This window comes from Electrona antarctica (assembly GCF_951216825.1).
Source record: "Electrona antarctica genome assembly, chromosome: 1".
Taxonomy (NCBI): domain Eukaryota; kingdom Metazoa; phylum Chordata; class Actinopteri; order Myctophiformes; family Myctophidae; genus Electrona; species Electrona antarctica.
The window spans coordinates 61,316,487-61,339,515 of record NC_136806.1 but is presented as its reverse complement, the minus strand read 5'-3'; positions in this window follow the sequence as shown (position 1 = coordinate 61,339,515).

The window sequence follows — 23,029 nt, the reverse complement described above, 5'->3', positions numbered from 1 at the left end:
GCAGACAGACAGACAGAATAAAATCACACTTGTGTGAAGTGAGGGGCGCCCACTGTATTTATATCGGCCACGTGGCATCTTAATATACGTCATCATTTAGTGCTCTTGTCTAAACAAACATTAAAGTCCATAGACTTGGCTGGCTATATAAGGGTCTCCCTAAAGTGCTCAAGTGTAAAATATGACGTAAGAGCCACTGCATTGGAGGGGCTAGTTCCCCCTCAACAAATCACACTTGTGTGAAATGGGGGGCACCTCACTTCTTTCGAACAAACATTCCATAGACTTGGGTTGCCGCATGATGTAATTTCCGAAAGCCAGGCGTCAGAGATGCTATAGCGACTCCTCAAAAAGAGAGAGAGAGAGAGAGAGACGCAGAGCTTGGCCATTCAGAGAGCATATTAAGAGTCAGTCGCATTCTGTTTGTCTGAGTCTTTATATCTGTTTGACCACTTGAACCCTCTATAGTCCAGTGGTGCTCAACCAGTGGTCCGGGGACCACCTGTGGTCCTTGAGGGGGTTCCAGGTGGTCCCCATGCAGCTATAAATGAGGGAGAGTTGGTGACCAAGTGGACCCCTTACAGATCGAGGTTTAACTCTTGAGAGTGTAAAATTAACCCATTTTGACCTGAGATCAGATTCTAAAAATGTCTTCTACATCCTGACAGTTTTCTGAAAAAGCGATGTTTCTATGTCAGTGGTTCTTCGATTTTTCAAAAATAGCAGATCTACAAGTTCATAGCGCGCCACTCGGTGGCGCGCTATGAGCTTGTAGATCTGCTATTTTTCAATAGCTAAAGCATAACATAATGCTAACACCAAAAGGGGTTCCCGCCCAGAATGGGTTTTTAAACCCACTCTCTTGTGAAACATCTTCATTATTTCATTTACAAGAAGTCTACAAAAATAGAGAGCATGTAGAATAATAATTTTATGATAATAATTTTGATCAACGTTTGCCTGTTAATCTCTCCTATGGTACCAACATCAATAGAGCATGGAATTGTGGTCAAAATCGTATCCAATGGTGGTTCGTGGCTGAAATGCAGAACAAATAATGGGCCTTGATATGAAAAAGTAACTAAATCTAAGCATTTAGGATCTAAACACTTATTTGTAACACTTTTTAAACGTGTCGGTGTTTAGATTATGAACAGAAGAACATGTGTAATCGCCGGTAACACTTTTTAAACACCTAAATGTGTTTAGTTTTTACAATCAAAAGTCAGTCATATATACGTGTTTAGAATTAGAACAGTGTTCTCGTGAGGTGTTTGCGGTGACTCGTGTTCTAGTGTATTTTATATCCACAAATAAACATTTGGCATTTAATTATTACACACTGGTGTTTAGGTTTTAAACGCTGTGTACAAAGAAGCTAACGCACATGCACCAAAGTCCTTGTAGCGGTGCCGGCACACGGGAGAAAACTGTAGGTTCAAGGTTCAAGGTTGTGCTTTATTGTTACATCTTGTGTACAGGTCAGGTACATAAGAGTAAAACTTATTTTTGTTTGGCTTCCTTCAGACAATGCAGCAGCAAAAATATAATACGACATCAAAACAGCAAAACACAGCAAACAAAAATGTAAAGGAAATCTTGAAAAAACAAGAGGGTGGCCGCACACGCCAATAGCCAGAGTGCCAATATTTTATTAGGACAGCAGGTAAGACAAAAATGAATCCAACGTTTCGGCGGTTAAGCCTTCATCAGGCAATGAAGGTTTTAAACGCGTCACATGTTCCAGGGATTTACAGTGAGTCTTAGTGAAAAAGACAGTTTTTTACCAGATCACTTTGCCGGAAATATAGCCAAACTACAAGCTCAAAATGTGCAGTGTACTACACCTCTTGTTTCGAGCTTGTCAACCTTTTTGGTTAAGAAGCCCGTTGTCAGACAGGCCTCGTGTCTGAAGTGTGGCCTGGGATAATTGGTTTACACGAGCACGTCTTGTTTCCATTTCCTCCAATGTGTTATTGTGTGTACGGCGTGTGTGTGTGTGTGTGTGTGTGTGTGTGTGTGTGTGTGTGTGTGTGTGTGTGTGTGTGTGTGTGTGGGTGTGGGTGTGCGTTTGTGTTTGTGTGCATTAAATATGCACATTAGATGCATCACTGTGTAATTGCCAACTTGCTTGCATATGCTTCACAGGGTGTGTGTGTGTATAGCAGTCGGAATGCATTATCACACTGCAAATTATCACACACAAATGTAGAAAATGGTACTATTTTTGTTGATGAGCACTAGCCCCTCCTATGCCCAGCTTTGTGTGTTTGTGTGTACCCCATATAGCGATGATTCGATTGGCTGAGCACCCCATAGCGATGATTTGATTGGCTGAGCAATGTACGTATTGAGGATAAAAAGTGAGGACGCCCAATTGTGATTGGCCACTGAGAAGTGAGGACGCCAAATGCGATAGGCCTGAATGTGATGATGTATGATGATCGCCCCTCACTTCACACAGGTGTGGATTCTCTGTCTGTGTTTCGAGGCTGTGGACACACCCATATACCGGTGACATCATTTGTACTTCCGGCAGTCTTCCGGGTGCTTCAAAACAAACGCCACTGAGCAACTTCTATTGAAATTAATATCGGGGGCGGGGCTAATGCTCCGGTTCGGTATCTGTCCTTTTATTGCTCTATATGCTTCACACGGGTGTGATTTTTATTCTTTATTTTTCGCAAGAAGAATGGCTTCCATTAAAGCCTCCAGTTTCTATTGGCTTGGATCAATGACGTTTCAGAACTGTGCACACAGCCCTCCATCTGAGACAGAAGACCCAAGTAGACAAAACCATTATTATAATGAGCAATGAGCATTTCTGACTGAGGACCATTTATATATAGATTCAGGTTGAACATTACTGATGTCGTCCTTTAACCCATTTTGGGCGGGAACCCCTTTTGGTGTTAGCATTATGTTATGCTTTAGCTATTGAAAAATAGCAGATCTACAAGCTCATAGCGCGGCACCGAGTGCCGCGCTACGAGCTTGTAGGTCTGCTATTTTTGGAAAAGTCGTGAAAATGTGTCGCAAATTTGGAATATATATTTTTTTAACTCAAATCTTTGCTTCTGGGGGGTTCCTGGAACAACATATTTTCGGATGGGGGTCGGAGGCCAAATACATATCATTTTTGGGGTCCTTGACGTGAAATATCGAGCACCACTGATACAGAAACATGAGGTATTTCAGAATTTAGAAGACATTTTTTTTTAAATTTCGACGTCAGGCCTACATGGGTTAAAAGCCACTGTACAGTGTCCAGGAAGAGTCATTAATTGTGATTTGTCTGGCGGCGGAGCATTTATGTCCCTTATTTAACGTCTCCAGCTCCGTCTGCTGCAGCCGTTTGTTGTTTGAATTGATGCCCTGTAATAACATCATGTCAAACACAGAGAGCTTTGAAAAAAACTATAATTGAGTGCCATTCAATGACATGGTTTTGTGTGTGCACGGTGCACGTGCACGCTGCCAGTAAGTAGGGATACAGACGTCACCGATATGAGAGGCCTGCTGAGCTCAATGCTTCTCAACCCCTTGAGGTTGGGACCCCCCCAAAATAATCATATTTGAACTGGGGACCCCCCCCCCCATCCTGACAATGGACTTGGAATGTAGGAGTTGAGGCATTACATTTTTTGGTTACACCGATAAATATTGGCCGATGAAAATAGGCGTTGTGATCTTGCAGATTGGCTATTTTCACATTTAGCCTCTTTCTTATATTATTTGACAATTTGGCCAATGTTTGACCAGTTTTTATAGTATTGTTTGTCGATTTCGTTTGACAACTAAATAACAGTCCTTTATTGTCTCCACCATGCTGAAGGCATGGGGAGAGAGTATGTTTTGCACTCCGTCCGTCCGTCCGTCTGTCCGTCCGTGTGTGCGTCCCTCCGTCCGTCCGTCCGTCCGTCCGTCTGTGAACAGCTAATCTCCGGCACCATTAACCCGGTCGATGCCAAATTTTACACACACATACTCCCTGGATGCCAACGCGAACCTCTGCCCCAAAATTTGCAGGAACGGCCTGTTATAGCGCCACCATGAGGCAGATTTTCACATCTTTACCTATTATTTACCTACAGTATAATTGCACAGATCTGCTTGAACGTTGCATGCATTGCCCACTCCCTAGAGGCCAAGGAAAAACCTTTGACCTGCATTTCTCACATCTGCCACCAGGAGGCCGACTTTTGTATAACACATTTTTTGAGGGCCGCTAGCCCATCCTATAAACCGGTTTAATGTTTGTTTTTATAGTTCAATGTTTGTTTTAAAAACACCATTGACAATGAAGGGAAAATTTACGCCGTCTTGTCCCTAACACAAACATTAAATGCCATTAACAATAAAGAGAATTTAATGTTTGTTTTGTCACCGTTTGTTTTACATCACCATTACATCACATAATCAACATGAGTTAGACTTTAATATATTAGCGGCCCTCACTTCACACAGGTGTGATTTTTTATATTAATCCTCCAGATTCAGTCCAAAAAAAATTTGTCGTTACATAGTCATGTGCTCAAGTCGGATCTGTCCGATATTTCATATTCCATCCTATAGCCTATAACATTGGCTTCCAAAGTTTGCAGGATTGGCCCGTTTTGAACAAAAAGCCTCAAATCATGAACGCAGCGTGCAATTTGACATTTTTCACACACTTTCCTACTATAGGCAGAGGAATACATCCCACCCTTTCCACAGTGGCCTGTTATACTTATAGCGCCACCAACAGGTGGATTTTTGCAAAACACATTTTTGGAACAAAATGCCTCAAATTGTCCAATTGCCATCAAAGGCGTGAGAAGAAATGGCACCCTTTTCACATTGGCCTATTGTAGCGCCACCAGGAGGCCACAACCTGACCTGGCCTGGTGGAGACCTGTGCCCCGAGGGGCACTTTTTCTACTTTTATTTTGACGTTTTTGAGGGGCGCTAGCCCCTCCACTGCATGGCTTTTGGAAATTACGTTACGTGGCATCCTTATTGTTTGTGATGTATATTTAACAGGAGAACAGTCTCCTGTTAAATATACTTCATAATAAGATATACCTCATTTGTTTAGAGCCTTTATTTTAGTAAGTATATGGACTTTAATGTTTGTTTAGGGCACTAAATGACAACGTACGATGTCATCTGGCTGATAGCCTCGCTACCATGCAGGCTTTTATTGTCGTCGGCATTCGGCTCAAAAATGAAAGCCTGGAGGAACGCATTGAAAACTCTGGCACAGGAAACCCACTTCCTTGTATCTTTCGCTAAGCGAGCGGAGGCGCCTCGCTCCAAATGTGGTGACGTCAGTGTTCTCCGCTGCTTTCTACCGGGGGGGGGGGGGGGGGGGGGGGGGCATTTTGACCTGAGATCAGATTCTAAAAATGTCTTCTACATCCTGACAGTTTTCTGAAAAAGCTATGTATGTCAGTCGTTCTTCGATTTTTCAAAAATAGCAGACCTACAAGCTCGTAGCGCGCCACTCGGTGCCGCGCTACGAGCTTGTAGATCTGCTATTTTTCAATAGCTAAAGCATAACATAATGCTAACACCAAAAGGGGCTAGACCAGACATCACACAGGCTAGGCCAGGCTGTCTGACTAGATAGAAATACATCTGGTAATTATTTGGTTTCATACAAGAAGCAAGCCAGGATGGACAAAGGAAAGAAACGGTACTGAAACAACTGTAACCAAAAAAAGCTTCTCAAGAAACAGTGAATTGAAACGGAACCGGAGAATTCAGATAACAGAAAGAAACGAGCCATGCAAGAGAGAAAGAAACAGTACAGCATGAGCATCGTAGAAAAATCTGAAATTTAAAACGAGAGAGAGAGAGAGAGAGAGAGAGAGAGAGAGAGAATATGGATCGGGGGACATTTTTGAAAGAAAGAGCGAGATGATATTAAGCATCTCGTGCGCAGCAGGCTGGACCACAGTGATTGGTCGACTGTGGCTCAGGAGGTAGAGCAGGTCGTCCAATGATCCATGGGTCGGCGGTTCGAATCCCGGCTCCTCCTGGCTACATGTCGAAGTGCCCTTGGGCAAGACACTGAACCCCAAATTGCTCCCGATGTGCTGGTTGGTATACCTTGCATGGCTTCCGCCGCCATCGGTGTATGAATGTGCGTGTGGATGGGTGAATGTAATGCACATATCTATGTAAAACGCCTTGGATAAAGGCGCTATATAAATGCACCATTTACCATTTACCATTTACTCTGTTGGGGGTTGTTAAGCACTCATATCTGTCGGTCTTGTCCTTCCTCTGTGACATGTTCTACCTTTTCATGTCCTCCTTTCCCAACGCTGTTTTTGGACTCATCCGTTAAAAGAGGACAAAGTGTTCCAGACGCACAACGCACACACACACACACACACACACGCACATAGTGCATGTACACAGTCGCACACGCACGGAAGGCACACGCACAAACTTCTGTTGAAGGTGACCTCTGTGGCTCACAATTATAAGAGTATAGAAATATCCAAAGACTGTATCAACTGGATATCCTGTAGCAACTCCTGTCCTTCCCTCTTGCTGACCTTTGCCTTACTTTATGCTCTTCTGGAGGCCTATATCATACTCCAGTTTTAGGCGATAAGCTACGGTATACTCACCTCTTCGGTGGTTAGTAGAAACAGAGAGATGTGTCGGGGTGAGCAGTGAGTCGCTTGACTCGCTTATCACCGCGGCGCGGCGTCATGTTGTAGTTTTCGGTGGTCACCTCTTTGGGCGGGAACCCCTTTTGGTGTTTTAAACATTATTATGTTATGCTTTAGCTATTGGAAAATAGCAGATCTACAAGCTCGTAGCTTGTAGGTCTGCTATTTTTGAAAAATCGTGAAAGTATTTCTTTCAGAAAACTGGAGGATTTAGAAGATTATTTTTAAATTTCGAGGTCAGGCCCGAAAACTGGAGTGTGAAAAGGCCTTTAGCCTCACTCTTTCTCCGCTATAGTTTCCTGGTTCCCTCGACTGTGACTATAACATTTTCTCTTCACATATACTGTATTTTGTCAACCACTTGAACCCCACCCCGCATTTCTATTCCGTCGCCTCGCTCTCGCGCTCTCTCTCTATTTTCCGTCCGAGATAGTTATACATCCATATAGGAGAGGCTAGCTTCGTATTAGTCTCTCTAGAGAGAGACTGTTGATTAAAACCCATTTTGGGGCGGGAACCCCTTTTGGTGTTAGCATCATGTTATGCTTTAGCTATTGAAAAATAGCAGATCTACAAGCTCATAGCGCGCCACCGAGTGGCGCGCTACGAGCTTGTAGGTCTGCTATTTTTTGAAAAATCGAAGAACGACTGACATAGAAACACAGCTTTTTCAGAAAACTGTCAGGATGTAGAAGACATTTTTTAGAATCTGATCTCAGGTCAAAATGGGTTTAAATCAAAGAAAAAGAGCGTGCTGTTTTTCCTTTCTTTTTTGACGATGGGTTCTCAGACTGGCTCGGTATAGACTTTTGAAAGTTGACAGCATGTATTTCAATGTTTTTGCATTCACTTAGTATGTCTCTCTCTCTCTCTCTCTCTCTCTCTCTCTCAGGAGTGCAGTCTTCTATAGTTAACCCAGAGATCCGGTCGTCACCCAGCACGTCACGCAGCAGAGGGCACGATGACCCAGGAGGGGCATGCCCTGCCCCAGACCTCCTCCACCACCACCACCACCCCCACCCCGCCACCCGAGAACCCTTTGGAGCAAGACGCCGCCGCCGCCGCCATCGACATCCACCCGCCCGCAGAGACGCGCGCGCAGGCTGAGCAGGAGTCCGCGGGGGGGCCCGGGGAGACGGAAGAAGGCATCCATGAACGGGAGGCAGAGGAGAGTGAGGAAGGCAGAGGCGAGGAGGAGGTACTGTAGGCAGTGGTGTAAACTGTAAAACATTGGTTCCCAACCTTTTTATACTGAAGTATACCACCTCAGAAAATATGTGGCTCTCCATGTACCGCCATAATAAATCAAGCGTATATAGCGATAGTTCATTGTGGCACGGAAGGCGGAAGGTTATTATATATGTATATATAGTTCCCCTCATTCATTCCCCCTAGTAATTCATTCTGCTTCTTTAAATCAGCTGCCTCTCCAGGCCACGCCCTCATTCCCACAGTGCAATTCAGGCGGCCTACTTAAGCAGCCTGCAGCTCACTATCTCATTCTCCATGCTGAGCTGTCAAGCAGCTCGTGCAAGCGTCTTGCGTGGAAATGTCCCCCACTTTCCCCCGGCTTACTCCCTGTAGTTCTTAGTCCAGGGGTTATTATGGGATATTATTGTATTGTTTGCGATTGTGTACATTCATTGTGTTGAATCATGTGTTGATGTGTCATCACTGTGTGTTGTTGTTCATGGATTATTGTATCTTTGGCTCTGCTCTGGGGGGGGGGTCATTGATATTAGAGCTGTGTCTCGGTGCACAGATAATCGGAGATATCAAAATGTGACATCAGACCCGTGTCTCGGTACTCAGATCATCTGATATCGCATGAGCAGAGCCACACCGCCATACTAACATGCAATAGCTTTGCAATACACGGTTTATGGTCAATCTGAGTGTCTCAATGAACTGATGTTAAAATACAGGATCCCTTTTTGTTCCATTCCTAATCCAATGATGCTGCTGCTCTGGCTAGGTGTGCTGTCATGCTCATTTCAGCACGGCTTGGATAGCCCTATTTCAACCAATCGCTCGGTCAGAAGAACTACCTGTAGTAATATCAATATTTCATTCCACTTTTGTCTTTTTTTCTCCTTTTTTTGGGGGGCGACTCCTCTGTGTACCACCAGAGGGGGCGCTCAAGTACCACCAGTGGTACAAGTGGTTGGGATTAACCTCCGGTGTAAAGTAACTATAAGTACATTCGCTTAACCCATTTTGGGGTGGGAACCCCTTTTGGTGTTTTAAACATTATGTTATAATTTAGCTATTGAAAAATAGCAGATCTACAAGCTCATAGCGCGCCACCGAGTGGCGCGCTACGAGCTTGTAGGTCTGCTATTTTTGAAAAATCGAGGGGTCCCTGGAACTACATATTTTGAGATGGGGGTCCGTGGCCCAATAGAGATAATTCTGGGGGTCCTTGGCATGAAAAAGGTTGAGCACCACTGACATAGAAACATGGGTTTTTCAGAAAAATGTTAGGATTTAGAAGCCTCAGTCCAAAATGGGTTAAGTACTGTACTTTTTGAGGTGTTTGTACTTTACATGCAGTATTTCCAATTTCCAATACTTGTACTTCTGCTCCACTACATCTCGGATCCACATATACTTTTAGCACTACCTTTATTTGAAAATGTTAGTGACTAGTTTCTTTGTAGATTTTGATTATTATTACAAAACATACATTAACCACTCTGGCCCTAAATACATTTTGACCATTTGAAAATTAAAAAATCTATTCATTTATTTTATTCACGTATTTATTTAACAGGGACAATGCACATTAATCAACATGTCATTTTCCTAATCAATGCGTCACACAACGCGCAACGCATTGTGAGCTTGTAGATCTGCTATTTTCAAAAGATTTTTTATAACATTTTGAAAACTTGAAATGGGACCGTTCTGCACAACGAGCACTTTTACTATTGGTACTTTAAGCACATTTTGGGCGGGAACCCCTTTTGGTGTTTTAAACATTATGGTATAATTTAGCTATTGAAAAATAGCAGATCTACAAGCTCGTAGCGCGCCACCGAGTGGCGCGCTACGAGCTTGTAGGTCTGCTATTTTTGAAAAATCGTGAAAATATTTATTTCAGAAAACTGGAGGATTTAGAAGATTTTTTTTTAAATTTTTGAGGTCAGGCCTAAATGGGTTAAGCACATTTTGATACCAACCCTTTTGCACTTTTTACCTCAAGTAAGTGTTTCATTCCAGCCGTTTGCTTTGTAACGGAGTAGGCCTATATAGCGATGACGCTTTTACTTCGGTAAAGAATGTGAGTGCTTTCTCCACCACCAGGAGGTAGCGGAGAGAGCGGACGAGGCACGGCACGAGACGCCACCGAGGGAGGAGGAAGAGGGAGGAGGAGGAGGAGGAGGAGGAGGCGGGATGAAAGCTGAGGGAACAGACGGATCGGGTGACGAGAGCGATGGGCGCGCGGACGGCAGAGGGGCGGATGGAGAGTGCGCGGAGGCGAGCTCGGGGGGAAAGAGCTGCGAAGAAGAAGAGGAGACACCGGCAGCACCCGCACGGCAGCAGGAGGATGCAACCGCAACGCAGCCTGAGCAAGCTGCACGGTTAGTCCTCCAAGACCACCGCCGCCGCCACACTGAGTGAATTACGGACATGTTGTGTAAAAAATCAGACCAGTCTGAAGCGAGTGGTGCAACAGCACCCCCTATTGGTACTCTAAACGGACATAGTCACATAGTCACATAGGTTAGGACATATAGGGACAAAGCTGTTCCTTGGAGTGCAACTCCGTGTGTGGGGGGGGGGGGGGGGGGGTGAGGGGGGAGGGAGTTCCAGACCCACAGGAACGCACCCAGGGTGCCGGCCCGATTCCGGCGAGCCGCCCCGCGTCCGAAACGCTTGAGAAATGACAGAGTTACCGTGTGGGGGTCCCTCTACTGTACCCTCTACTGTACTGTACTGTCACTGTACTATACTGGCACACCCAAAATCACCATATATACAGTTAATATGTGCGTGTGTGTTTGTGTGTGTGTTAGGTTGCGCACAGGTGGTGAAAAACAACCATGCTGTTTTCGTGCTCAGACGCACCCAGCCAGCCAGCCACCCACCCACACACAAAGTCACTTAAGGAAGTGGTTGCACCACTTAATAAAAACCTTTTAAATGTAGAGGGGCCGAGACTGTTGACTGAATTGCATCGTGGTCATTTTAGACCCATTGCGACAATCATGAGTTCTCAAACGTTTTAGTGCCAAGGCCAAGGACCCCCAAAATGATATATGTATTTGAAAATGTTTTGTGGCAGGGACCCCTAGAGAGAAGAGATGATTTGTGTTGAAAGATGCAACATTTTGTTCTTCAAATTAAAAAAAAAAAGAAAAAACTAAAAAGAAATACACGTACAAGCTCGTAGAGCTCGCAGATCTGCTATAATTGAATAGCCAACACTAAAATCTAAAACGACACAGATGCTTTCCCTGTTTTAATGGGTTCAAGCACAAGCACCTCATGTCTCATGTTTAATTGTATTGACCTTCAGTGGTTTCAATGGACCTACGGTATAGAGCGTCGCAGTCCCGCCCCCTACCATGGACCAGGAAATGAAAACCAATGCATTTTTCCCATAGACATTTCTAAAAGTATTTATTTAAAGACGGTTACGCCACGGACAAAGCCAACTCGAGTCGTGACAACTCATGACAACACAAACAATATTTTGGACCAAACAAATAATTACAAAGAAGAAAAAACACAAAAAAGTGTTGTAACCTGCCGTTTTCTTCTTCTTTCTAATTATTTTTTCGGCCCCAAAAATTGTGTTTGTTGTCATGATTTGTCACGACTCGAGTTGGCTTTGTCCGCGGCGTAAACGTCTTTAAATAAATACTTTCTGAAATGTATATGAGGAAAATGAACGGAGAATCATTTCCTGGTCCCTGGTAGGAGGCGGGACTGCGACGCTCTATAGTCTCAAAGATGAGTGTGCTCATGTGACAAGTATTCTTCATCTTAACCCATTCTGGACGGGAACCCCTTTTGGTGTTTTAACTAAGCATTATGTTATACTTTAGCTATTGAAAAATAGCAGATCTACAAGCTCATAGCGCGCCACCGAGTGGCGCGCTACGAGCTTGTAGGTCTGCCATTTTTGAAAAATGGTGAAAATGCGGCACAAATCTTTGAATATATATTCTGTCAGAAGACTTTTTTTTTTATTTCGACGTCAGGCCTACATGTATGCAATAGTTTGTTTCTCTGGATGATAATTAGCCTTAACACAATTTGCATTTTGCTAAATGAAAAAGCCTACAGTGCATTGTTTAAGTGAGGCAAACGCTCTGCTTGGATAAAGAAATGCAGAGTGAGAGCACAAATGGCCTCATTTCCAGGGAATGTGAGAGCTCGGTGTGTCTCTAGTGGCTTTTTTTATTAGCACCACCCAAATTATTATGAACCCATTTTAGGCGGGAACCCCTTTTGGTGTTTTAAGCGTTACGTTATACTTTAGCTATTGAAATATAGCAGATCTACAAGCTCATAGCGTGCCACCGAGTGGCGCGCTACGAGCTTGTAGGTCATGCTATTTTTGAAAAATCGTTATAATGTGGCGCAAATCATTGAATATATATTTCAGAGCGAACATTTAACTAAAATATTTGCTTCCGGTCCGTGGCCCAATAGAGATAATTCTGGGGGTCCTTTGACATGAAAAAGGTTGAGCACCACTGACATAGAAACATGGGTTTGTTCAGAAAAATGTTAGGATTTTGAAGCCTTTTTTTTAATCGACCGCAGTCCAAAATGGGTTAAGATGGCCCTCTATAATGCTTATTTGACCAGAATCTTTCTTGTTTCTCCGTATCCATAAGAGTGTGTGTGTCTAATGTAGTCAAAGACCATAAGGACTTGGCGCTACATACTGTACAAAGATTGTAGAACAGCGGTCCCCAACCTTCTAGTGTCTAGATTAACAAGGCTAGTAATTAACTATACATGGAATGTGTGAGATTAAAGGACCACTTCACCACTTTTCAACATCTCTTCATATAATTGGTCCTCACTAATGTTCATGATAAAACACCACTATTTTATTCCTACTCAGTCTGTGTCTCATAGGAGGGCTTTGGGCAGTTCGGACACCCGTCCACCAGTGACCTCATCATTAGGCAGATTTCTTTTTTAAAAACAAGATTTGTTTGAAATATATTTAGATTTTGATTATCGTGAGAACGATGGCTTCAACTTTTGCATTGCAACTTTTCAGGAAAAGAAAGCCTGCCGTTTCTATTAGCTTGGATTCACCACCATCGATGGTGATGTCACTGGTGGACGGGTTTCTGAACTGCCCACAGCCTTCCTATGAGACACAGACTGAGTAGGAAAAAATGGTGGTATTTTATCATGAACATTAGTTAGGACCAAGAAGTTGAAAAGTGGTGAAGTGGTCCTTTAACAGTAGCAAAGACTTAACTTTACTAGAGCATGGCAGGGAGGCATTATTCAGAAAGCTGAAAACGACAAAAACACGGAAAACCCAGTTTGTTTAAAGGTAATCATTACTTTCTAAGCCAATGAAGTTGACTCAGCCACGGACCGGTTCTAGTTTTAGAGAAACACGTGGGTCAATCGATATGAAAATGAAGCTATTCTGTCTTCATTCCTTGGAAAGTATAGACATTCTAAACGACGTGTGTGACACCAGCGGTGCAGACAGAGCAATGTATAGATTCACTATTATGTGTTAAAGTGGTTGAATTACAGTATGGAGGGCAGACAGATGAGACTGGGACGGCCTTAGCTATTTGTAAAGTCAATCCAAGAGATCCTCTAGCCCATTTTGGGCGGGAACCCCTTTTGGTGTTCTAAGCATTATGGTATACTTTAGCTATTGGAAAATAGCAGATCTACAAGCTCATAGCGCGGCACCGAGTGCCGCGCTATGAACTTTGTAGGTCTGCTATTTTGGAAAAATCGTGAAAATGTGCCTGAAATCTTTGAATATATATTCTTTCAGAGAGAACATTTTTTAACTCAAATGTTTGCTTCTGAGGGGTTCCTGGAACAACATATTTTCAGATAAGGGTCGGCGGCCAATTACATATCATTTTTGGGGTCCTTGACATGAAATATTGAGCACCACTGATAAAGAAACACAGGTATTTCTAACTGTCAGCATTTAGAAGACATTTATTTTATTTCGACGTCAGGTCAAAATGGACTAGTCTACACTGAACCAGTGGAGTAGACTGTAGAGTCTACAGTAGACTGTAGAGTCTACAGTCTACACCAGGGTTGCAAATTATTTTAGGGGGTCCCAAAATAAAAAAAATAAAAAAAACGTTTTTATTTTTATTTTGTATTTTTTTGCAACTGGCTGGAAAATGGAAATGAAGAGTTTACATATAGTACATGCATACACCTTCCCTAATGATTATCTGGTTTCAGTATTTATTTATGGTGTATTGTCTCTATTATTAAGGTTATTGTAGCAGTCAATTTATATTGGGGGGCGGGAGGGGGCGGGGCGGGAGTCCCGAGACACTGCCAAAGCATCTCCGGGGGTCCCCGGCCAAAAACGTTGAGAACCCCTGGTCTACACCACAGTGGGTCGGGACCCGTGTGTGGGTCTCTCTGACACCTTGCTGTGGGTCCCCTTATAGTGTTTGTTTCCTAAATTCCTATACATTTGGTTATCATTTCAAAACATTTTCAAAAAACATTCCCAAAAAAAGCGACATTCTTCATGAATGAAAAACAAAATTCAATGATTTATCTTTTCAGTAATATCGTGAAGAAATGAAAAGAAAGATTTAAGAAATGCTATAAATTAGAAGTATAGTAGTATACGGAGTAGTGAAAATAGCTGATCTACAAGCTCACATCGCGGTGCGAAGCGACGCGTTGTCCGCTTGTAGATCTGCTATTTTCACTAGTTTTGGGTATCAGGAAAACATCTAATCTGTCTTTTTTGTCACAGGCTAAAAGGTTTGGGAACCACAGCTCTACACTATACAGTGTAGTAGTGTACACATCTCTACACTATACAGTGTAGTAGTGTACACAGCTCTACACTATACAGTGTAGTAGTGTACACATCTCTACACTATACAGTGTAGTAGTGTACACAGCTCTACACTATACAGTGTAGTAGTGTACACAGCTCTACACTATACAGTGTAGTAGTGTACACATCTCTACACTATACAGTGTAGTAGTGTACACAGCTCTACACTATACAGTGTAGTAGTGTACACAGCTCTACACTATACAGTGTAGTAGTGTACACAGCTCTACACTATAGTGTAGTAGTGTACACAGCTCTACACTATAGTGTAGTAGTGTACACAGCTCTACACTATAGTGTAGTAGTGTACACAGCTCTACACTATAGTGTAGTAGTGTACACAGCTCTACACTATAGTGTAGTAGTGTACACAGACGTAACCACAGCTCTTCACTATACAGTGTAGTAGTGTACACTATACAGTGTAGTAGTGTACACAGCTCTACACTATAGTGTAGTAGTGTACACAGACGTAACCACAGCTCTTCACTATACAGTGTAGTAGTGTACACTATACAGTGTAGTAGTGTACACAGTCACAGACGTAAGGAAACCAGGAAACGCTGGAGAGTCCTGCTCTACGCTTTTAGTTGCAAGATTGTCAATGTGACTATCCTGTCAATGTGACTATCCTGTCAATGTGACTATCCTGTCAATGTGACTATCCTGTCCTGCCAGATTAAATATTAGCATAATATGCTACTTCTCCTGAAAAATAGGGGTTACATTTTGCATGTTGGCCTAAACGCATATCATATGCTAACTGTGAGTACATTTTCCTCCCTGCCTCCCTTCCTTCCTCCCTCCCTCCCTCCCTCCCTCCCTCCCTCCCTTCCTTCCTTCCTTCCTTCCTTCCTTCCTTCCTTCCTTCCTTCCTTCCTTCCTTCCTTCCTTCCTTCCTTCCTCCCTTCCTTCCTTCCTTCCTTCCTTCCTTCCTCCCTCCCTCCCTCCCTCCCTCCCTCCCTCCCTCCCTTCCTTCCTGCCTTCCTGCCTTTCCTTCCTTCCTTCCTTCCTCCCTCCATCCATCCCTCCATCCCTCCCTCCCTCCCTCCCTCCCTCCCTCCCTTCCTTCCTTCCTTCCTTCCTTCCTTCCTTCCTTCCCTCCTTCCTTCCTTCCTTCCTTCCTTCCATGCTTTTCCTCACACAGACTGGAGAACGGCTTAGAGGGACCCGAGGAAGAGGACGACGACGAGGAGGACGTGTGCGTCGGCGGGCTGACGCAGCAGACGCACCTGGACACGTTCAGCTCCAACTTCGAGACGTCCGTGGAGCAGGCGGATGCTGAGGTGGAGGAGGAGGAGGAAGAGGAGGAAGAGAACGACGAGGGAGCACCGCAGCAGATGGACGGGAGAGAGGAGGAGGGGAGGAGGGCGACGGTGGGGAACCGGGACAGCTTCAGCTCCACGTTTGAGCACATCGTCGAGCGAGCGGCCGGGCGGGAGGAAGACGAGGAGGAGGAGGAGGAGGAGCCGGTGGAGGAGGCGAAGACGGACAACAGGGACGGCTTCAGCTCCACGTTCGAGCGCATCGTGGAGTCGGCGCTGCTGCGCGGCGGCACCTGCTACAGCAGCCTGGACTCGCTGGACGTGCTGTCGCTCACGGACGAGACGGACAGCTGCGTGAGCTTCGAGGCGCCGCTCACGCCCCTCATCCAGCAGAGGTCGCTGCTGCTGCAACAGCAGGGCCCCGAAGCCCCCCTGGAGCTGGAGCTGGCCACCGTGCAGGAGCAGGACTGGTGCGGCGAGGAGGGGGCGGGCGGAGCGACGGAACAACCGGCCGGTGACCCCGAAGCCGCTGCTGCTGGGCCCGCTGGGGCCGAGGCGCGGGCCGGGCCGGGGGCAAGCCCACTGCGGACCACAATCACTGGGACTAGGTCGGAGTTTACGTTAAGCCAGCCGGGGCGTTCGTGGGCCGCTCACAATGGATACCACGCAGACTACCATCAGGGGCCCAAGGAGGGGTCCGGAGCCACGCTCAACTCTGTCGGGTAAGAAGAACATCACGTTTGCAGTGTTTTATGCGTTGGTTGATTTGTGAACCATGAATGCGTTTTTTATTTTTAATTGTGTGTCTTGTCCTTCAAGACCCATCTCTTGCATTTATTTTCTTAACAATGCAGGGTTTTGACTATGTCAATGTCAGTCATTGAAGCGTCACAATGTTTACTTATAGGGCGGCTGTGGCTCAGGAGGTAGAGCAGGTCGTCCAATGATCCATTGGTCGGTGGTTCGAATCCCGGCTCCTCCTCCTCCTGTCCACATGTCGAAGTGTCCTTGGGCAAGACACTGAACCCTACATTGCCTCCAGTGAGTTGGTCGGTGTGAGCTTGCCACCATTGGTGTGTGAATGTGGGAAGTGAGGACGCTGGCGTCGACTATTTGCCGCTTCACCTCCCAATGTATGAATGAATGAACCATTGTAAAGCGCCTTGAGCGCTATAAAAATGCAATTCATTATCACACATACAATTATTGCAAGTTGAGTAGTATTGATACAAGAGATAGTCCTTTAGCTATAGTGTGGGTGTGTCCTCCCTCGGCCGCGTTTACCTGTAAAAGTTGTGGAATGATATATCATATATACAACAGTGCAGTGTTTATTAAAGTCCACTCACACGCTCCCCAGGCTTTAATTAGGCAGGCAGTATAACTTATTTAGACCTGAGGCCGATTCTAAAAAAAACAGTTTTCTGAAAAACCTATGTTTCAATGTCAGTGGTAACTGAGCATAAGGTATTTTGGTGTCCCTGTTTTTGCTTACATTTAGAGTAGACAAGAGGCGCCTCTTAGGTAGCTTATATGATGGCTTTGCCAGCCTGAGTTCTCTTTGTGTACGTTTACAATGTCTGTTAAATGTTGGGATAAATATGAATGTATTATATGATGGGAGATTAATAGGGAAACACATCGGTATCTGCCGATTTTAGTTGTTTTTACATTAATCGGCATCGGTTCGATTAATCAATCAGACCGATTAATTAATTGGTCCAATTAATCGGTCTGTCTTTACAGATAAACAAGCCCAAAGTAACAGCTTGAACAGATCTACAAGCTCGCAATATTAAATATAAAGATATTTAAGTTCAAACTGACTTGCCTAAGCCTGCAGTGCAGAGACCCTGTTACATGTATTTTTCAGAATGGACAAAATTATTATAATTTTTCAATACAGAGTGAGATCATATCGACATCGGTAATATCGGTTATCGGCCATAACAGCAATTAAATATAGGATATTATCGATATCGGCTAAAATGTCTCATCGGCACATCCCTAATCTAATGCAATGCATATACATTGAGACTCGTACTTAACACTTTTGTCAATGTCACCTGACCGGTGACAATGATTGGGACTGATGGTTGATGGGCCACAGGTGTGGCATATTACACAATGTGTATTGTTGTCTACTCCTTCCATGGGAAGGTCTGAAGAAGGGCTACGGCTCGAAACGTTACCACTTTAAGTAAAGAAAGTTCCGGGAGCAGAAAACGGTGTGAGGATTTTTTTCATTTATTTTCTATGTCAGTGGTTCTCAACCTTTCCATGTCAAGGACCCCCCGAATTTATCTACATTTGGCTGTCCCCCATCTGAAAATATGTTGTTCCATAATTTGTGTTCTGGGCGACTGTGGCTCAGGAGGTAGAGCAGGTCGTCCAATGATCCATGGGTCGGCGGTTCGAATCCCGGCTCCTCGGCCCTTTCTGAAACCAGTCCCTTGACTTGAAGTGCTCTCGGGAGGTTCCCTCGTCAGAAAGTGCCCCTCCAGCTGAATCAAGTTCCCTTGATTAGGGTGCTGGGTATAAAAAACTGTTTGGAAATACACTCGCCCTCCTTGTGCAGAAACAGACACCATCCGTTGCCATGGTTACCATCACGCAATTGTGTTACCTGTTATTTTGTTTGTACAGTTATATTTCATTGTATCGTGTATGTTTGTGACATGTGGATTTCATTAATATGGAAAAAGGAAATACAGCGTGACTGTCAAAAATGACATGTCATATACATCCATGGTGTTTATAAATCATTGTGTTAAAAGTTGTTTTGTTTGTGTGGTTTCATAACTTTCATTTATAGTTTTTTCACGGTGGGGTAAATAAAGAGCCCTTGTGAACATCAGTTGGAGTGTTGTCTATTCTGCATCAGATGAAGATTGTTTAGGAGGAGTTTATTTATCATTTATTTGTGGTGGTACTTACATTTGTAGGTTGTGGTTTCCATGCTGACAGAGAACAGGGCTGCACAAGGCAATCGAGTCTAGATCGGCACAGACTCGCTCTTGAGGGCTTTATAAGCCACTTCCACTCAAGGCTGCTTGGTTTCGGACGACACTTAATATGGCGCAGCCTCGCGTGAACGCGCATATCGAGGGCAAGTGTGTAGAGCGAGTGGCGAGGAGCTGGTTTCAGAAAGGGGGCTCCTGTCTACATGTCGAAGGGTCCTTGGGCAAGACACTGAACCCCAAATTGCTCCCGATGTGCTGGTTGGTGCCTTGCATGGCTTCCGCCGCAATCGGTGTATGAATGGGTGAATGTAATGCACAATCTATGTAAAGCGCCTTGGATAAAGGTACTATATAAATGCACCATTTACCATTTTATTTACCATTTGTGTTCCATAATGTGTGGCCTGTGCTGTGAACCTTGTTTCAACCACCAGGAGGCGGGAGTGGCACTAAGGGGCATTAATACAAATGCATGCATGTATTTGCAGTCATTGGAGACAGGACATACATACGGTAGCACATGCACATTTACACACATGTATGCAGCTTTTCCCTGGTGGTGATGTGACCATAACATGCCCTATAGTCACGCTATAGACCAGTGCTTTTCAACCAGTGGTCCGAGGACCACCCGTGGTCCTTGAAGGTATTCCAGGTGTTCCCCATTTAAGTGGAGAGTCGGTAACCAAATGGACCCTTACAGGTCTTTAACCCATTTAGGCCTGACGTCGAAATAAATAAAAAGTCTTCTGAAAGAATATATTATATTCAAAGATTTGTGCCACATTTTCACGATTTTTCAAAAATAGCAGACCTACAAGCTATGAGATTGTAGATCTGCTATTTTTTAATAGCTAAAGTATAACATAATGCTTAGTTAATACACCAAAAGGGGTTCCCGCCCAGAATGGGTTAACTCTTGAGAGCGTAAAATGAAACCAAATGGACCCAAGAGTTCAATTGTTGTTAAACATCTGCATTACTTCATATACAAGAAGTCTATAGGCTACACAATTAGAGAATGTAGAAGAATTGTTATTTTGATCGACATTTGCCAAACGCATGGTAGACAAAATCTTACCCGACGACAACAAAAGTTTCGGGTCTGCGAGGCTGAATCTCATTAGGTGGTCCGTGGCTCAAAAGCCTAATTAATAATGGGCCTTGATATGAAACGTGTTGAAAACCACTGCTATAGTTAGTTCCACTCACTTCACATGGGTGTGATTCTTTTTTTTGCTATTTTTGAATTGGTATACTGAAAAGTAACCTTTTTTATATAATTTCAAATGCATTTAGTTACAGTCATGTTAACTTTATGAACTAAATACAAATACATTGGACATAAAAAAAAGACAATAACATTCGAATACTATAGTCATTAAGCGTAATTAATGCGGGTTCATCCTGTTTGCATGTTAGGAATTGTAACAGCTGAAATCAATCTTTTTTCAGTAATTCCGATATGAACCTGCGAGCCGCATTTTAGTGATGGTGGGGGCCATAATATGTGGCCCCCGGGGCCGCCAGTTGCCCATGTATGCTCTGTATCACAAAGGCTTGGAGGAGGACATGCACACAGCAGCAGCTGACACCACTTATCACCGTTTAATTGCCTTATTAGCAGTAAGGGGCATTTGGGAAAGGCAGCTAGTAAGGGAGGGGGGGGGGGGGGGGGGGGGGGGGGGGTGTTGCGAGGTAATGTGAACCATATGGGAAAAACCTACCATAACCTGACCCTGTGGCAAGGCAGTCGTTCTCTCTGGCTGGTCATTATAACAACCCCTATGGCTTTTTTTTTCCTCCATAGAGCGGCTGTCGTCTGCACGGTTTCTAGAGTTACAAATCCACTGGAATGTCAAATAGATGCACAACAGGACACACAATGGTCTATATAGCTCTAGCCAAGGGGTTCCCAAACTTTTTTAGCCTGTCACCCAAAAGAGACATTTGGGACTGTATATAGGACCCAAACTAGTGAAAATAGCAGATCTACAATCTCACAACGCGGCGCTTAATTGGTGTCGCGCTGTGAGCGTATGAAGATCGGCTATTTTCAATACTTCTTAACACAGAGCCCGCCAGAAACGAGGGTTAACCTATTCTGGACGGGAACCCCTTTTGGTGTTTTAACTAAGCATTATGTTATGCTTTAGCTATTGAAAATGCGGCGCAAATCTTTGAATATATATAACACAGTTTAGAGATCTATACTTTCTATCCCTCTGGCTGTCTGTCTCTCTCAGGCTCTCTCTCTCCCCCCCCCCCCCCACCTCTCTCTCTCTCTCTCTCTCTCTCGCTCTCTCTCTCTCTCTGTACAGATGTTGCTCTTTAAGTACGGACTAGCTTCCTGACCGCCAGCCCCGTCCGTGCTCAATGTACTATTGTTTGTGTCATGACATCATCGTCTTTGGCCTTCCTCTGCTAGCAGATTCTGTGTGTGTCATGGGTTTGTGTGTGTGTGTGTGTGTGTGTGTGTGTGTGTGTGTGTGTGTGTGTGTGTGTGTGTGTGTGTGTGTGTGTGTGCGTGTGTGCGTGCGTGCGTGCGTGCGTGCATGTGAGGCTATCCTACTCTATACCATCTAGTTTGCCCGCTAAGTGGATGCATGTGCTGGCCTATCTTAAAGGGGCATTCCACTCATTTTCAACATTTTACCATGTCATTAATATACCTTAGAGCTCCTTAAAAGTCCCCCCATTCTGTGTTTCCTAGAACTAGAGGTCTGAAAAAAATCATTAACATGGTGAAACACATCCTGATGATGTCATCAAGATGTGTTTCACCATGTTAATGATTCTTTTCATAATTACAGTTCCAAGAAACACAGAATGGGGGGACTTTTTTATTATTTCCACACAACAGCTCTAATGTATATTAATGACATAGTAAAATGTTGAAAATGAGTGGAATGCCCCTTTAAAGGAAAAAGTCAAGTTTGGTTTAAAGAGCCACATTCAGGGAATGGCAATGTTTTGGTCCATGAGCCAATCAGCAGCAGCTAGAGGCGGGATCAAGGCAGCACTGTGTATGTCTTGATCCCGCCTCTAGCTGCTGCTGATTGGCCAGGCCGTTTTGTGGCCGGGCATGAAGTCTGCCTGAGAGTTCCCAGATGGGAGCAGGAGGGGGGAACCCAGTGTACTCTCTGCTGCCCCATCTGGCGGAGTCAGGTTAGGTTCCAGGTGGTCCCCAGCTAAATAACAGAGAGTTGGTAACCAAATGGACCCTTACAGGCCAAATTTGGTTTCATTTTACGCTCTCAAGAGTTCAATTTTGGTTAAACATCTGCATCACTTCATTTACAAGAAGCATACCAGTAAGACGCCCTAAAGGCGAGCTATTAAGAGCTTCTTAATACGGCACAGTTGAGAAGCAGGAGTTAACCCATTTTGGGGCGGGAACCCCTTTTGGTGTTAGCATTATGTTATGCTTTAGCTATTGAAAAACTAGCAGATCTACAAGCTCATAGCGCGCCACCGAGTGGCGCGCTATGAGCTTGTCGAAGAACGACTGACACAGAAACATAGCTTTTTCAGAAAACTGTCAGGATTTAGAAGACATTTATAGAATCGTTCCCAGGTCAAAATGGGTTAAACTATTAATCTGGTGTCTGTGAGGTCAGATGTAGAGTTGCTGGCCGGCTCCATATATGGCTATCCAGGGTTTGATGAGGTCAGTGTCGTGATCTTCATATATGGAGATCCAGGTGATGATAGTCAGCTCCACATAATGGAGATCCATGTGTTGTAACAACTTGGTTAATTTGCAAGTGTGACTCGCAGATCTAAGGGTCTCCATGATGTCATGTGATGTCACGTGATGTCACGTGATGTCACAAGGTCAGATCCATATGGAGATCTAAGTGTCTCCATGATGTCACGAGGTACGATACCATATATGGAGACGTGGGTGACTAACTAACTAACTAACGGACAGGTTTTCATAGTAAACACGACCTTCGGTCGCAAACAAAATGACAGAATGTACAATAATTGTTATTTTGATCGTTTGCCCTGTACGTTATCTCTCCTATGGTACCACATCATGGAATTGTGGACAAAATCTTCGACAACGAAATATTCTAAGAT